General features: G+C 46.1%; 1 pseudogene; it reads right to left on the bottom strand.

Moving 5' to 3' along the window:
- The window catches only part of LOC115476723, a 31,888-nt pseudogene extending 17,870 nt beyond the window's left edge, over positions 1 to 14,018 (bottom strand).
- Between the last annotated feature and the right edge of the window lie 4,886 nt (positions 14,019 to 18,904).

Consider the following 18,904-nt stretch of genomic DNA (forward strand, 5'->3'; position numbering starts at 1 on the left):
GTTGATTGCTTTAGAATGTATTATTGAATGTTGCATTGATTAGTTTGATTAAATTTATGTAGTCCTATGAATCGGCAGGGAGTAATATATATGTACTATCATGGTTTTTAAAGTTTTATATGTCTTTACAAGTGTACTGTAAAAATTATTTTGTACTAGCTGATTAATAATCTTTTCTGGTTGTTATGATTTATTTTTTTTGAATGTTTTTATGTATGTTTTATTGTATGGTATTAGATCCTGAAGCAGCCTTTAGGAAGGCGAAAAACATGGCCACGTCTGGCATTGCAATTTCTACCAGTTGATTGGAATAAAGTTCTCCTGTGTTGCAAGACGAGTGTTCTGCTTTTTGTGGGCTATCAGATCTCCTTGTTCATTTGAAACAGAAAGAAGCAGCGTGCAAATTTCTACTACTCTCTTCCTCATCTGCTCCCTCTTATCACGTTCACAGTCCTACTCACTCTTTCATCAGCAAAGGTTCGTCATGTTCCATTTTCTTCTGGACGTTTTTCACCAGGATTTCTCCGTAATGTTTTATAATAGGAAACATCTGACGTGAAAAGAAGATCAGAGAAGTTGGACAAAGATGTGACAATAATGGGCAATTCTACAACTGGGCACCTTTATTTAGGTGCCCCAAGGGTGTCTGGGGAGAACCTATTGTATGACGGCACCTGGAGGCCCAGATTCCTTTACAGAACATTAGCATAAGCCAGTATCAGTAGACATTACACGTGCACGCCTGAAATGGAGCGGAGTGGAGGAGTGGCCTAGTGGTTAGGGTGGTGGACTTTGGTCCTGGGGAACTGAGGAACTGAGTTGGATTCCCACTTCAGGCACAGGCAGCTCCTTGTGACTCTGGGCACGTCACTTAACCCTCCATTGCCCCATGTAAGCCACATTGAGCCTGCCATGAGTGGGAAAGCGCAGGGTACAAATGTAACAAAAATAAAATAGATACTATTGGAGATTCTACATGGAATGTTGCTACTATTGGAGATTCTACATGGAATGTTGCTATTCCACTAGCAACATTCCATGTAGAAGGCTGCGCAGGCTTCTGTTTCTGTGAGTCTGACGTCCTGCAGGACGTCAGACTCAGAAGCAGAAGCCTGCGCGGCCACATTGGTGATCTGCAAGGGCCGACTTCTACATGGAATGTTGCTAGTGGAATAGCTCAAATAGTAGCAACAGTGGAGGAGTGGCCTAGTGGTTAGGGTGGTGGACTTTGGTCCTGAGGAACTGAGTTCGATTCCCACTTCAGGCACAGGCAGCTCCTTCTGACTCTGGGCAAGTCACTTAACCCTCCATTGCCCCATGGAAGCCGCATTGAGCCTGCCATGAGTGGGAAAGCGCGGGGTACAAATATAACCAAAAAAAATTAGAACAACCATCAACCTAGTGCGATAAAAGTGGGTATAACTCAGTATTCTGTAAGTTTTGCATGTAAGCAGGGCCGCTGAGAGGCGGTGCCAGGCCCAGGGTAGGGTCGCCACAGCTGCCACTGCCTCCCCCCACCCTGGGTTATCACATTAACGCAATCACCTGGGTCCCGCCACACAGGAGCAGGAGACAGACCCTGGTGCCAGGCCTCCACTGTAGGTCGGGTCTGAGGAATCTTGCCCCCCCCCCAACTCAGCGGCCATGCATGTAAATGGCAGCATCGTCCATTTTCTTCCCATGCTCCACCCCTTACATTTACACGCTGTGGGCTGCATTCAGTAAACAGAGCTCAATGGATAATCCACCCAACAATAGCACAAGTTTAGCAGTAGCTGGTGGGAATCCCAAGCTCCGCCAACTGAAGACTTCTCCCTGATGGTAACGAAAACGCTACTCTCCACAATACCGGCACCACCAGCTGAGGTATTGTTTTTGCTGGAGGTGGTGGTGCCGGGGGGGGGGGGGGGGAGAACACTTGGTGCCCATCCACTTCTTGCCTAGGCCCACCCAAAATCTGTTGTTTGGCTACGCCCCTGATCCAGTTGTTAAAGAATAGAACTAAGTGCTGATTTCAGCACCCAAATTTGGGTGCCAGGACATACACCTGCTGAAACTAGGTGTAATTGCCAGCGCCTAGTTTTGGTTAATGCAATCATCCGGGTCCTGGGCGGCATGCAGAAGCAGGAGAGGACAGACCCGGAAGCTGGCATCAGGAGAAGCATTTTGCCCCCCTTGACCTCTCTCTCGGCGGTCCTGTGGCCAGGTTGCATTTCCTGGTTGGTTAAATGGTTTTGAATATTGGGGGGGGGGGGGGGGGGGGTTATTGCACACTAATGTAGATGTGCTGGCCAGGGGTGTAGCCAGACACCCAACTTTGGGTGGGCCTGGACTCAAGATGGGTGGGCAGAAGAACCCCTCCCTGTCTCACAGGTGGTTTGGTCTCTCCTTGTCTCACCTGCATGCCATCTACTGTTTACAAGGTCTGCAGGAGGGACAGTAGTTGGGAGTTTTCAGCTGGTGGGGCTAGGGAATCACCATAGGTGTGCTGCTACTGGGTGGGCCTGAGCCCAAAGTGGGTGGGCCTGGCCCACCCAGGCCCACCCTTGGCTGACTGATTAGAAACGCCCAAGCTCCACCTGCCCCCTCCCCCCCCACACAGAAAACAAGAAAACAATTTTTTAGCAGACCAGTTGCACAATCACATTTGGAATTTATCACAGGACACCTCAGCATGTCCTACGGGAAACCCTTTTGAATTGTGGTACTCACACGTTAGTAAAACAGCCCCTAAACAAGTAAAGTCCCCTGTTCCTAACAAATGCATGAAACAAGGGAGCGTTTCAACCGTCATTATGGGCCTGATCTTATACCAGGACACCCATGTGTGAAATCTTCTATAAAAGTAGGCACAGGTACATTTGCATGTAATCACATATTTTACTTAATACACAGATCCTTCACAAACCTCACTCCTACTACGCCTCTGGGAACTCACTGTCTCATCAGCACACGTCCTCAGACACACAGACACACAAATATATAAGCAGAAAAGTCTTTACCCCTTCAAGTCTGGGATGTCTGCTTTACTGCTTGTCTGACATATGTCAACAAGATGGTTGTCGTCTTGCTCTGTTTTCAGAATATTCACTGTAAATGTGCAAGAGGCAGATTTGCACGAGAGGCATAGAAAGACGTTCACTTTCGGGGGTTCCCAAAAGTGGACTGGGGAGGGTCCCAGTATTCTCTCCCCCCTTCCCCCTCTCAGGCACTGCCCACCACAATAAGACAGGTCTAACTGAGCATGCACAGGAGAGTCAGCATTCCCCGCTAGCCAGGACAGCAGAGGGGGCCCAGGCCCCCTGTGGTTACGCCACAAGCATGAACTGCCTCCATTGTAGGTAGATATATCTCATGTATATTCATGATGGATATCCTGAAAACCAGTGTGGATGGGTAAGTCCCAAGGACTGGGTTGAGGACTGTTTATTATGAAGATTTGATATACAGTATAGTCTCGATTATCCAATCTTTGCTAATCCAACCATCCAGCATATCCGACAGACCCCCCCCCCCCCCCCCCCCCGGTGATGTCATTGCATTGCCGCTAATACTATTTTAAATACAGATGCCCTATGACTGTTCTTTATGCATAATGTATGTTTTCCGTGCATTTTTTAAGGGGTTATCATTGTTTTCCATATTATCCGACTTTTCACTTATCTGACTACTGGTTGGTCCTTTGTACATCGGATAATCGAGACTGTACTGTATTGCCTTTTCTGGCAATCAGGTCAAGATAGTTTACAAGTATACAAAACAAGATAGGAAATAAATGTTCTCTTAGACTTCCACGACTGGCGTCATGATAGTTGTATTTGAGTCTTGCTACGTCTGAGTAAGTGGCACCCACGTTTCAGCCATCGTGCTTCTTCAGAGAATGAAGAAAGTCACAACATAAAGGCTGAAATGTCAGTTCCACTAACTCAGACGTGGCAAAGACCAGACAAACGCAACAATTAGAGGAAAGGAATGCCAATAATGGATATGACAAATAACAACCAAGCTCACAAACAAATAATAAAGAATTCTCTGTAATTCTCTCTCTAGTTCCATAACTCATGCAAAACCAATCCAGGGAATTCAGCTTCTTTTTCTTTTTACCTCTTTGAGTCGTCCACTGGTGAACGTTGGTGAAAGCACCGTACGGATCCGCTTCCACTGCTCGTCCTCAGCAATTGTGACAGCAGAGTCCAGGGGACCATTCAGACCAAAATTCTGGGGAGCAGAGGAGAGAGGGAAGGGGAAGAACAAAAGAGGCTTTCAGTGGTTCTGCTCTTGAGCTCCCCCCAGAGGCCCATGACAAAGTGACAGTGACGGGTAATAATATAGGTTAACACTGAGTTTGTTTGTGAGTTTCAAGGGTGAAACGCAAAGGGACTCAAAAGACTTTAGGCTCCTTTTTCAAAGCTGCGCTATCGATTACAAGTGTGCTGAATGGGAAGACGCTCATTCTATTTCCATGGCCTTCCTCGCATTCAGCGCACTAATTGGAAGCGCAGCTTTATAAAAGGAGGTCTTTATCTTTATTATACTCTTCTAACATAAATTTAACCTTTCGAATTTTACAGACAGAAATCTCCACGCAGAAATTTGTTGTTCATGCTTAAATTACTAGGGCCCAATAATGAAAGGTTTTTTAGTCTTAACGTCGACAACTATACTCCTAAATGGACCTCTTTGAACATTTACTAGGGCTACATTTATACTCAGATTTAACTAAATTCTACAATTTAGGAGCACAAAAAGTGGGTGGCAACAGGGCTGGATTTTGGTGGCCATTTTGAGGTTGGATCCACAACGGACAGGAGCGAATGGGGCATCGGCTCCTGCCTGTACGACCCCTATAGACTGTCAGAAATAAAAAAGAGAATGAAAAATGAAATACATTTGTTTTAAAAACTTCTACTCAAAAGCTCACACATTGATGTGGGTCAGACATTGTCACATACTACTTCCCACAAGAATCTGCAGTCAAATTTTCAAAGAGAAACTCGCTCTCTGAACTCATGGAAGTGCAGACATTGGTGTACTTTGCTGGAGGAAAACAGGAGGGGTGAATCATAAGTACATAAGTACATGAGCATCACCATGCTGGGACAAACCAAGGGTCCATTGAGCCCAGCACCCTGTCACCGACAGCGGCCAAAAGAACAAGCAATTTGTCCCGCCCATCCTAGAAATACTGTATTATTCCCTCGTCCATTCAATAACATTCTATGGCTTTTTCCTCCAGGAAGCCGCCCAACCCTTTTTTGAAGTCCGCTAAGTTAACCGCCTTAACCATCTTTTCCGGCAGCGAATTCCAGAGTTTAACTACGCGTTGAGTGAAGAAACATTTCCTCCGATTCGTTTTAAATTTACCACACTGCAGCTTCATCGCATGCCTCCCCCTTGTCCTAGTATTTTTGGAAAGCGTAAACAGATGCTCCACATTGACCCGTTCCATTCCACTCGTTATCTTAGAGACCTCTATCATATCTCCCCTCAGCCGCCTTTTCAGCCGCAGAGATTTCAAAATAAAACTGCCTTCGTGTATTTACCAAATGCCCACTCAAAGCCTCTTGTATTCAGCATCGCTAAGAGGGGGGGGGGGGGGATTTTCATACTGTGTTTTTATCTAGGTGAGGGTTTATCAGCACAAAATCTGCTAAAAACGCCTCCCCTCCCATGTTCAGTTTCTCAGGCTTTAGGCCAAAAGCAAAAGTTTCCACTTAAAAATTCTTCCCTTGTTCATAAAGGTTTCTGAATAATTCAACTTAATTTTCCAGTGTGCCTCTTTCTGGTCCTGTGTCTTCATTAGTATTATCATCTGTACCATTAATAACACAGTATTACAGGGGAAATGCTGAATGAGGACTAATAAAAATTTTAAAACCAATTCCGAGAAAACTGCAGCAAATTTCACAGATTAATTACCCTGCAGCAAAAATACTGCTTCTGATGCAGACTACCGACGTGTGAAAGGTTTTTCATCTGGCACAGGCAGTTAATTTCAAAAAGCAAAGTACAGTTTTGCAGATGGGAAAGTATATGGTGCAGTCTCCGACCGGCAGCATTTGGCACGGTACAGCGTCAGAGCAGAGACGTACCCGCCGGTTGGTGAAGAGGGTGTAGCATTCTTCACCAGGATGGTCTTAATGATGGCAGTGTCTGCGACTGCAAGAATGGGGTATCTGCCGTCAAAAAACCTGGAGGGACACAAAATGAAAGTTTTGTTAAAATGCACCTCGTCGGGTACACAACAGCGACGCAGTACACAAAGGGGAAGCCGAGGACTCTTCATTGTTCATACATTTACTTATTGAGATTTATTAACTGCCCTCATGAAGAGATTTACCCGAAGCTTAATTACATTGTGAAACTGTAAAAGACATCAGCAGAGTTCACGGTTAAAAGCATAACGATCGATCTCCTGTGGCACAGAGTAGTTGGGGGTCACTGTGTGGGTCTGTTTCTGAAATGCAACGCAAAGAGGTCAATAGTCAGCCAGTGACACTGAGCGATATTTTTTTAACCACCACAGGAGTGCGGGAACTGGCATTGAATATCCAGGTTTATTCAGTTGTGTGATATTTATTTATTTATTGCATTTGTATCCCACATTTTCCCTCCTATTTGCAGGCTCAATGTGGCTTACAGAGTTTGGTTATGACATAATCATTCCATGTTATCAGATACAATTAGTATTGTACAAAGGTTAAGTAAGGGAAGAGAGAAGGAAAGTGTTAGGCGGGATAGAAGGTGGACTTTAATAACTGGGTGGATTAGTGAGGTAGTTTTGTAAGGTTATGGGTTCTCTTTGTAGGCCTTGTTGAAGAGATGTGTCTTCAAAGATTTGCGGAAGTTAGTTATTTCGTCACTAGCTTTCAGGGCTGTAGGTAATGCATTCCACAACTGCGTGCTCATGTAGGAGAAGGTGGTGGCGTGTATCAGCTTGTATTTTAGTCCTTTACAGCTGGGGAAGTGCAGATTCAGCACTTAACTACATATGCAACTCTGCATAAAGACAGAACTGACTTTTATATGGTCCAATTTAACCACTATACTTAGGGACCCTTTCATTAAGCAGTGTAAGCGTCTATGCATGCCAGGGGTGTAGCCAGACTTCAGTGGGAGAGGGGTCCAGAACCCGAGGTGAGGCGGCACATTTTAGCCCCCCCCGGCGCCGCCAACACCCCCCCCCGCCATTGCCGACCCCGCCACCGCCGCCGCCACCACCAACTTTGCCCCCCCTGCCGATGACCCTCTTGACCCCCCTCCCGCCGCCAACCCGCCATCGCCTACCTTTGCTGGCGGGGGACCCCAACCCCCGCCAGCCGAGGTCCTCTTCTTCCCGCAAAAGGCTTCCTTCTGTTTCTGACATTCTGCACGTTGTACGTGCAGGACGTCAGACTCAGAAATAAAACGAAGGAAGTAGAGGACCTCAGCTGGCGGGGGTGGGGGTCCCCCGCCAGCAAAGGTAGGCGATGGTGGGTTGGTGGCGGGAGCGGGGGTCGAGAGGGTCATTGGCAGGGGGGACCAGGCCCCCGTGGCCCCACATAGCTACGCCCCTGTATTCTATAACAACGCGTGTAACTTAAATGGCTTAAGAAGCCAATCAGCGTTGTTAACAGCACTTAACAAGCAATAATGAGCACTAATTGGCAATAATTAGAATTTACGCATACAATTCCCTAAGCGTATTCTGTAACGCACTGTGCATAAAGTGTTAATGTGCGCAGGCAAAAAGGGGTATGGTTATGGGTGGGGAAATACATAGTAACATAGTAAATGACGACAGATAAAGACATGTACGGTCCATCCAGTCTGCCCAACAAGATAAACTCATTTTACATAGTATGTGATACTTTATATGTACACCCGAGTTTGATTGGTCCTTGCCTTTGCGTGGGATAAACACAAAGGAATCCTGTTTAGAAGGAATGGTTCCCTGGAATCTTAGCGGAGATTGGGTGGCGATGCCGGTAATTGGAAACAAAACGGGAGCTGGGCAGACTTCTACGATCTACGCCCTGATCGTGACTGAATAGATAGGGATGGGCTGGAGTGTAAATTTTAAGGGGTTTCGACGTTAGCTTCAAAACTTAGTACAAGAACAGTACTGGGCAGACTTCTACGGTCTGTGCCCTGAGAAAGGCAAGGACAAATCAAACTCAGGTATAAAGTATCACATACCATGTATAATGAGTTATCTTGTTGGGCAGACTGGATGGACCGTATAGGTCTTTATCTGCTGTCATTTACTATGTTACTCTTTGGAGTTCTACATGGAATGTTGCTACTAATTGGGATTCCGGAATTTTGTAACTCTTTAGGATTCCACAATCTTCAGAACTTTTAGTACAAGAACAGTGCTGGGCAGACTTCTATGGTGTATGCCCTGATCGTAACTGAATAGATAGGGATGGGCTGGAATGTAAATTTTAAGGGGTTTCGACGTTAGCTTCAGAACCTAGTAGAAGAACAGTACTGGGCAGACGTCTACGGTCTGTGCCCTGAAAAATGAACGTTTCATGGGCGTTTCAAAATTTACACATGTTGTTATAGAATATGGCCCTCTGCACCTAAATCTATGCACTGGGATTTACGCCATATTTTCATTGGTGTAAATGAATTTGCGTAGTTTTAGGCGCTAGGTAAAGCGCTATATATAGAATGTGACCCATAGCAACCAACAAAACTGCATATGCAGGTCAGCAACTGATGCTGACAACATAAGTAGCTTTGAAAATTGCCCCCCCCCCCCCCCATGTTTCTGCTGTCAAACTGTATGATTTGCCCAAATCTAATGATAATATTGATACATTATCCCCCCGGATTCTATAAATGGTACTTTAAATTGTGCAAGCAAATTTGGGCATGTACCCAATTTTACCGCAATTTAATTGAATAACAAGCCAAATAGTGCCGATAATTGGCTATCAATTATCGATGCTAATTGACATTAATTAAGATCTGCATGCGTAAATTTACACACATGGATCAAAAAAGGGGATACGGCCATGCGGAGGGTCATGGGCGGATCAGGCGCGTTCCAGCAATTTATGCGCGTTGTTCTAGAATGAAGGGGATCCACGCCTAATTTAGGTGCGAGGATTTACAGCAGGGTTCAGCTGGTATAAACGGTTGCACCTAAAAGTAGTCGTGTATGCTGACGCTAAGCACTTTCTATAAAACAGCGCCTAACTTTGAGCTCCTAAAATAACACTAATGGCTATTTTTTTTCAGCACAAAGGGCCTTTAAAAACAAAAGGGAACACAGTTTTTTCATGTAAAAAAATATTTAATGGTAAACTTTGCTTGAAGAAAGAAGCAAAGTTTACCATTAAAAAATTTTTTACATGAAAAAACTGTGTTCCCTTTTGTTTTTAAAGGCCCTTTGTGCTGTTTTTTTTGCTTGGTTTGTTTTTGTACTCAGTTCCTTCTCTGTTACATTATTTCTTTCAGCGCCATTTACAAAATTTTCCCCCGAATGCTGTGATTTGATGTCCAAATTGAATTGAATCTTTACAAGGAATTTCCTATTGAAAACTTGACTGGGTGAGGAGGTTGAGGAAAGACAGAACAGAAACAGAGGTGGGCACAGAGATACCCACACCCAGCAGCAGTCGGTAGGTCAATGGATAGAACTCACCCCCAATTTTTCCATATTTCTTGTGACACTCCATGTCAAATTGCAATATGCCCTGAAAAAGAATGTCGAAAAAGTGATCTGGTGAACAGTCAAATGACTAACTAGTTTAAAAGATTTAAAACAAATTTTAGAAAATATATTTTCAGTCAATACTCATTTAGCTGTGGAATTTGTTAACAGAGGATACAGTCAAGTTTTAAGAAATATTTGGATAACTTCCCAGAGGACAGATCCATTAGCAATTAATAGGTAGCTCAGAGCCTCACCATCTCTTATGTTGGAGTGTCAACGGCATGGATAAGGTCTCCCCTTTAGGATCTGTTGGGTACTTCCAAGAGACCCCGATGGTGAGCACAGAGGAAAATAGTGACACAGGGCTTGATATTCAACTTTTTTCCTCTCTTAACCCTATCTACATACTTTGCGGTCAGCGAACTGAATAACTGGCTAATCTGCAGCTCTGCCCAAACTCTTCCCCCAGGCCAGGGCCGCCGACAGAGTTCGCAGAGCCCGGGGCAGGGCCACTGCTGCCGCCACCCACCCCCCAGATCGTCGCCTCTGCCCCCCCTCTCCCCAGGATCACCTCTGCAACTGAGATACTTTGAGGCTGGCGGTGATCCCGAGCCCCCCCCCCCCCCTCAGCGGAAGAATCCAGCACTGCTCTTCACTCCATACCTGCCCTGCCCCGCCCCTGTTTTTTTCTCTTGTCGCGCATGCTCAGTTTCAAAACTGAGCATGCGCCTGAGGGGAAAAGCAACCGCTCGGCACGGCGGTAGAGGCGAGTGAAGAGCGGCACTGGAGGGGGGCCCGGTGCTTGAGTTCTCTCTCCTGCTCCTGTCGGGACGCGATCACTCGGGGCCCGTCAGGTGCAAGAGAGAGAAACCCCAGCGCTGGGCCCCCCTTAGAGGCCAGGCCGGGGGAAATTTTGCCCTCCCTGCCGGCGGCCCTGCCCTAGGCCACCCTTAACCTAGCCAGTTAGGGAATGACTGGTAGATATTCAGTATCACCACCTGGATGAGTTCTGCTGAATATTGGTGTCTGACCAGCTCAAAACCCATAGCCGGTTAAGGGCTAAAATATCCCAATTAACCAGCTATATGTTAGCAGGCTCTGCAAACCTGGAAATTCAATGCCAGGCCATGTCGGGTTTAGCGCCTGAGGCGGTCTGCAAAACTCTGATCACCGCCAACTGAAAATGGACCCCTAATTTCCTAACCTCTCTGTAGTAGCTACTTGTAGCATCACAGAGACGACCCTGTGAAAGTGATTTCTGGAGAGGCCGAAGGCATTTGCAAAAAGATTTACGGCCTGGCTGGTTTCCCCCAGACACCCAGAAGAACCGGCATTCTTAGTTGAGTGGAGAACATGTCCAGCTTGCCCAGCGACCATTCAACCGCTGCAAACGTGGCTCGCTGTCCCGAAGCTGGCGATGAAGAGGAAAATCCAATCTAACCCAGTGTGGCATAGCAGTCCCAGAGGGCTCAGCTTGCACATGCAGCTGAGACCAGCTCATTCCTATGGTGCGGGGAGAGACAGATACCTACTTCTTTGTCTTGCAAAAGCACATGAAACGCTAACCGAGCGTGTAGTCTGGCAAACATTCACATTTGAGGGTTTATTGTTTAAGAAGTAACCAGGATTTATTGAGGTTTTGTTTGTAACAGAAATACGTATTTATTTTGTATTCAGTTGCTACTCAAAAGAGTATTATCTTGGATGCTTGCTTGCTGAATGTGCCAACGTATTTTCCACCTGAGCGCTTTCTTTCTTTGGTTCAGACGTTTATCTAAACCTACCGGGCAGTTATTGGGATCATTCCATCTCCTAGGCATAGTCATTGTACTAATTGCTCTAATTAGGGTTGTTACCTTACCCCAAGTGCTTCTGCACACCTTCCTATGTTCAGTATGTATATACGCACTCACCTTCCTCTACTCAATATAAAAGCACTTAACTTCCTGTATCAAAGCTTTCAACTTCCTACATTCAATATGAAAACACCCCCCTACCTATATTTAATATGAAAGCGCTTATCTTCCTAGTGTGAGAACACTCACCTTCCTATATTGAAGGAATGTTCCAATGAATGGAAGGGGTCTTGGCCCAGGAACCCCCAACTTCTTAAAGAAACCATAGGGCCAGGTGCCATATCTAGGAAAAACAAAACAGAGGTAATGAAAAAATAGTAAAAGAAAGCTAGATGCGTACGTGAATGCATAGATCGTTTGCATGTGTGCATCGCTCCATTTCTTTTTGTCTGGATATTCCCATGGGTAGGTCTTTCTCTCATTCATAGATAAATTAGTCCAATTGAAAGGTATCACCATATTTCATTTGTTCATCTTAATTTCTGTGCCTTCGAGCAAACACTGCAGCTGCCCTATCTCTATTCATAGAGGTGGAGGGGCATAATCGAAAGGGGCACCCAAGTTTTCCTGAGGACGCCCTCGCAGGACGTCCCGGTGGAGGGGCGGGGAAACCTGTGTTATCGAAACAAGATGGGCGTCCATCTTTCATTTCGATAATAAAGTCGGGGATGCCCAAATCGCAAAATTTAGGTCGACCTTAGAGATGGTCGCTCTTAGAGATGGTCGTCCCTGATTTTCGGCGATAATGGAAACCGATGACACCCATCTCAGAAATGACCAAATCCAAGCCCTTTGGTCATGGGAGGAGCCAGCATTCATAGTGCACTGGTGCCGCTGACACACCAAGACACCAGCTGGGCACCCTAGGGGGCACTGCAGTGAACTTCATAAATTGCTCCCAGGTGCATAGCTCCCTTACCTTGTGTACTGAGCCCCCCAACCCTCACCCCCCAAAACCCACTCCCCACAACTGTACACCACTACCATAGCCCTTAAGATTGAAGGGGGGCACCTAAATGTGGGTACAGTGGGTTTCTGGTGGGTTTTGAAGGGCTTACATTTACCACCACAAGTGTAACAGGTAGGCGGGATGGGCCTAGGTCCACCTGCCTGAAGTGCACTGCAGTACCCACTAAAACTGCTCCAGGGACCATGGAGCTGGGTATGATATTTGAGGCTGGCACAGAGGCTGGCAAAAATATTTAAAAATTTTTTTTAGGGTGGGAGGGGGTTAGTGACCACTAGGGGAGTAAGGGGAGGTCATCCCTGATTTCCTCCGGTGGTTATCTCGTCATTTAAGGCACAGTTTTGTGGCTTGGTCGTAAGAAAAAAATGACTAAGTAACGCCCATATGTTAGGCACACCCAAGTCCCGCCTTCGCTACGCCTCCGACACGCCCCCGTGAACTTTGGTCGTCCCCCCGAGATGTAAAGCAGTTGAGGACGCCCAAAATCGGCTTTCGATTATGCCAATTTGGGTGACCCTGTGAGAAGGACGCCCATCTTGCGATTTGTGTCGAAAGATGGGCGCCCTTCTCTTTCGAAAATAAGCCAGTGTCCGCAGTAACATTAAAACACGGACTCCACTATTTACTCAGCCACCGTAGAGTTTTTAGCTCACGGTAGAAATCAGCTGGAGGTAAACGCCAAGACACCCGTAGGACTATAATGGGCATCTCGTCTTTTACCGCAAGCTAAAAATGCTACCGCAGCTTAGTAAAAAAAAACCCCTCAATATTATAATATATATAAAGAGAAGTATTTTTTGAAACACCATTATTTCCCCAAGCTGCAGCCTATTAAAGGAGTCCCTTTACTAAGCTGTGGTAAAATGCGGCCTTAGTGTGTGCCCTTAGGCGGATTTTTTCCCGTGTGTTTACGCTTTCAAAAAATACAATGACGGCAGAACAAAAATCAAGTTACAAAGTAATATTGTACTTGTCAAAGAAATAAGAGAAAATATTTTTGCACTCAATGCATAATTAAGCTCTGGAATGTGTTGCCAGGAAATGTGTAAGTGAAGCTGGGTTTAATTAAGGTTTGGACAGGTTCCTAGAGGAAAAGTCCATAAACCTTATTAAGGTGGAGCTGGGGGAAATCACTGTTTATCCCCTGGCATTAGGCTGCATGGAAAGTATCTTTTAGGATCCTGTCAAGTCCTTGAGACCTGGACTGGCCACTGTTAGAAATACTGGGCTTGACGGACCTTTGGTCTGATCCAGTATGGCAACTGCTATGATCATATTGAGGTTCGTCCCCTCTGGCTTAGGAACTGGCGGCCACAGCCCTGGTGTCTTGAACAACTTTCCCTGCAGGGTGGAACCTTATCAACTCCCTTGCAAAACCAGTTTTCTGCAAACTTAAAAAAAGTTCCCACAATACTTACACAAAGAGGAGGGTCAGAAAGGCAATAAGCAGAGTCCAGGTTTCTAAGGAGAAATTAGGAAGAAAATTCATCTTCTTTTCATGACTCAGTCAGTCACAAGCTCCTGTTTCTGTCCTTCCTTCCTCTGTTGTTTCTAAAGGGAGGGAGAAAGTCCTGCTCTGTTTATCTCATTCTCCTATTGCTCATGTGACTGGGAGGACTGGCCTTTACTTTGCTGCTTCTTTCCCTGATCTTTCAAGTCAGAGACTGCTTTCAATGCCTTGCTTGCATTATATATTATATTACGCATAGGAGCTGACTCTGTGGGTGCTGTGGGTGCTTGAGCACCCCCAATATCGAGAAAATTCCTTGTATGTGTCCAGGGAGGGGTTATTTCCACTGGCCTTAGCACCCCCAATAATTTTGAAAAGTTGGCTCCTATGTAAAAATATTAGTGCCCCTTTTTTTAATCTCCAATGCAGGATTCAGAGCTCACCTAACCATCGGACATATCTAGGCAGATGTCTAGGGCAGCAGCCGGGGGGGGGGGGGGGGGGGGAGGGAGGGCGGTGAGGGGGTGTAGTAAACACCAGCTACAGTCTAAGCATAAGAATAGATCCTGAGAGCCAGGCAAACTCAAAGACCCATCAATGAATATTTTTATCTACAGGAAGGGTGGGTAGTATTCAAATCGTCTATGGGGGTGGGGAGGGGGTGCTTTTACTGCACCTTGATTTACCACGGCTATCACCAACCTGTGGTAAAAGAATAATACTGCTTGTTATTTGGGGGTCAGGAGATGTGGCCAAATGGGAGAGGGCATTGATCTGGGGGGGGAGAGCCCTAGAAGGGCTTTCTGCTAAATAGGTGGGTATATGTGTGCTCTGGCCACCCTAAAGCTGGACGTGTGCCACCTTCTTTTACATTCAGCCCAGGATAGGAGCATCAGTGGCTCGGCAGCCATATACTGCTTGGCTGTAAAATGACTCCAGCTTTTAGCTGGTGTTACTTTACTGGCTATACCATGGTTTGCAGGTGCCCAGTGCACAGTGCGAGCTGTGGTATAGTATTTACATAGTAATGAGCTGCTTTACATGCATTTGCATGCTTTGCATCTCATTAATACAGTGTACAACAGGGGATGACTGAACAGTGGCATAGCCACAGGTGGGCCTGGGTGGGCAGGGGCCCACCCACATAGGGCTCAGGCCCACCTAACAGTAGCACACGTTTAGCGATAGCTGGTGGGGATCCCAAGCTCTGCCAGCTGAAGACTTCCTCCTGATGGCAATGAAAATGCTACTGTCCATGATACCAGCACCTGTGCATGCCTGCTGCAGATTGCCAAAGTGGAAAGAAGCATTTTTCTGCCAGCTGAGATCTTTTTTTTTTGGGGGGGGGGGGGGGGGAGGGAGAGAACACTTGGTGCCCACCCACTTCTTGCCTAGGCCCACCCAAAATCTGTTGTCTGGCTACGCCCCTGTGACCGAATTACCACTGTGTTAGGGCATCACAGCCAGCATTAGAGTCTTTTAATGTGATTTAAGGGATAGGTGACTTGGTCCACAGACCTCATAGATCTACCAACCAGAAACAGAATCGGATCATCACGATCATACCTAAACCTACGTTACCCAAATTGCAAAGGACTTAAATACGAAACAACTTACGCATCCAGCTTCTCCTACATAAGCGCACAACTCTGGAACGGACTCCCCAAAGCTGAGAAAACAATCCATGACCATCTAAACTTCAGGAAATCACGAAAAACCAACCTCTTCAAAAAGGTTTACCCTACCGATCCACCGTAAATCCCCACACCCAGCAACACAGCATAACCAATGATCGTACTGGACAATATACAATCTTCATTCCCTTCGACCCTCATGGTGCCTGACACACACCTACCTCACTCGACCACAATATAACCTGTATTTGTTATCAACCGACTGGCGAACGCCTTTACGGTACTATGTAAGCCACATTGAGCCTGCAAATAGGTGGGAAAATGTGGAGGTACAAATGTAACAAATAAATAAATAAATAACACAGCTTGATAACTTCCCCCTTTACCTGGTTAAATTACTTTTGGGAAACTGGGCCCCGATTAGGGGCCTGAAGTTATTTGAACCCAATACCCCTACACTCTGTATCAGCCCTGGCAGGATCGAACAGATATCTGGTCTGAGCTATGCTAGTGAGGAAAAGGGGTTCTATCGAAGCTTCAGAGCACTTGTCCAGGCAATCGAGTGACGCAGGGAAATGGCTTTGCAATGATCATGCTCTCTATAATTTGATGTGTTTAATTTAACTGAATTTCATTTGGCATTCGTATTCCACTTAACCACTTTCAGTCCAGTGTGGTTGGCAGCATAGTCCTATGCAGTGAACTAGAATAAGGTAATAGAAATGAGCAATTCTGCATCCTAAATGTTCTCATGTATTTGCCAGTTGTTTGTATAAATGTTGATAATTATTATCATTTACATGGGTAAGCATGCACCGCCATATAAAATGATTGTGTTATGCAAATATCTGTTTAACTTCCATACTTAGCAAGTATTTGTAAGGGGGAGGGGTGTACAGAGGGGCGGAGCACGGGCAGGACATTATTTATTTATCAAGGTTCAGGAAGAAACCCAGTACCAAAAGATCAATGCAACCCTACGCCTCGCTTTGACATATCCATTTTCCCTTCTCATAAAAAAACACCGTAACAACCTATGTTTATAGTTTTATAAATAACCAATTGTTAACTCCTGTTACCTTCCCCTTCTCCCCCACGTGGATCTGGCTCACTTTCTTAACTAAGTCCCAGACGTCCCTCCCCTCGATTTTCGAAACCAAAGATGTCCGTGTCAAAAACGTCCAAATGCAAGTCATTTGGGCGTGGGAGGAGCCAGCATTTGTAGTACACTGGTCCCCCTCACATGCCAGGACACCAACCGGGCACCCTAGGGGGCACTGCAGTGCTCCCAGGAACATAGCTCCCTTACCTTGTGTGCTGAGCCCCCCAACCCCTCCCCCCCAAAAAAACCCACTACCCACAACTGTACACCACTACCATAGCCCTTATGGGTGAAGGGGGGGCACCTATATATGGGTACAGTGGGTTTGTGGTGGGTTTTGGAGAGATTGCTGTTTCCTCCACAAATGTAACAGGTAGGGGGGGTATGGGCCTGGGTCTGCCTTTCTGAAGTGCACTGCAGTACCCACTAAAACTGCTCCTGGGACCTTCATGCGCTGTCATGGACCTGAGTATGACATCTGAGGCTGGCATAGAGGCTGGCACGACATATTTTTAAAGATGTTTTTTGAAGGTGGGAGGGGGTTAGTGAGCACTGGGGGAATAACGGGAGGTCATCCCCGATTCTCTCCGGTGGTCATGTGGTCATTTCGGGCACCTTTTTGTGCCTTTTTCGTTAAAAAAACCACGTCCGGGTGAAAACGTCCAAGAGTTCGCCAGGGACGTCCTTGCTTTTTTCGATTATGGGTCAAGGACGTCCAAGTGTTAGGCACACCCAAGTCGCACCTTCCCTACACCTCCTACATGCCACCTTGAACTTTGGAAGTCCTTGCGACGGACTGCAGTTGGAGACGTCCTATATTGGGTTTCGGTTATACCGATTTGGACATCTCTGTGAGAAGGATGTCCATCTTCCGATTTATGTCGAAAGATGGCCGTCCAATGCATGTCACTGCCACCCAGCTACCATGTGCCCCAAATTCCATTTTTGACGCCTGTCCAAAACACGAGACAGAAAATGTTTTTTATTTTCTACCATGTGGTGCTTACCCGGCAGTAATTATCAGTTTTCGCACGCTGACGCTTACTGCCCAGTTAGCACATGAGACCTTACCGCTAAGCCAATGGGTGGCAGTAAGGTCTCAGGCCAAAAATGGACGCACGTTGGTTTTAATTTTGCCATTTCCAGCCACAAAAAAAGGTCTTTTTTTGTAGGCGCGCTGAAAATGGAGCTGTGTGCGTCCATTACACACACCTGCGCCAGGGCAGGCCATTTTTTAGCGTGCCGTAGTAAAAGGACCCCTCAGCGTGCTGTGCAACCATGGGAGAGCATTTTAAAGACTGCTGACTTGTTGATACGGTTGAAATCTTCACTAAATGTTTATTCATATATAAAAGACGTATGTGTAAAAGCTCATTTCACGTAACTTCCAGTTCATACTTGTTTACCCAACAAGTTGACTTCCTTTTCCTTTATACTTTGCCAGTTGTAGTTATGCTTCATATAAAAATGAGTTGTAGTGGAGGAGTGGCCTAGTGGTTAGGGTGGTGGACTTTGGTCCTGGGGAACTGAGGAACTGAGTTCGATTCCCACTTCAGGCACAGGCAGCTCCTTGTGACTCTGGGCAAGTCACTTAACCCTCCATTGCCCCATGTAAGCCGCATTGAGCCTGCCATGAGTGGGAAAGCGCGGGGTACAAATGTAACAAAAATAAAATAGATACTATTGGAGATTCTACATGGAATGTTGCTATTCCACTAGCAACATTCCATGTAGAAGGCTGCACAGGCTTCTGTTTCTGTGAGTCTGACGTCCTGCACGTACGCAGGACGAGGACGTCAGACTCACAGAAGCAGAAGCCTGCGCGGCCACATTGGTGATCTGCAAGGGCCGACTTCTACATGGAATGTTGCTAGTGGAATAGCAACATTCCATGTAGAATCTCAAATAGGAGCAACAGTGGAGGAGTGGCCTAGTGGTTAGGGTGGTGGACTTTGGTCCTGAGGAACTGAGTTTGATTCCCACTTCAGGCACAGGCAGCTCCTTGTGACTCTGGGCAAGTCACTTAGCCCTCCATTGCCCCATGTAAGCCGCATTGAGCCTGCCATGAGTGGGAAAAGCGTGGGGTACAAATGTAACAAAAAAAAAATTTGTGATTATATTTTCTCTAAGATGTCACCAGAGAAGTAACATCATCTACTGGTAGTCATGAGCAGAGAACAAAAGCTAAATATCAAAAATAATTTCCACTAAGCAGTACTTATGACAGACAATATTTTATAGGTGTT

This window comes from Microcaecilia unicolor, chromosome 8 (genome assembly GCF_901765095.1).
Source record: "Microcaecilia unicolor chromosome 8, aMicUni1.1, whole genome shotgun sequence".
In the NCBI taxonomy this organism is placed as follows: domain Eukaryota; kingdom Metazoa; phylum Chordata; class Amphibia; order Gymnophiona; family Siphonopidae; genus Microcaecilia; species Microcaecilia unicolor.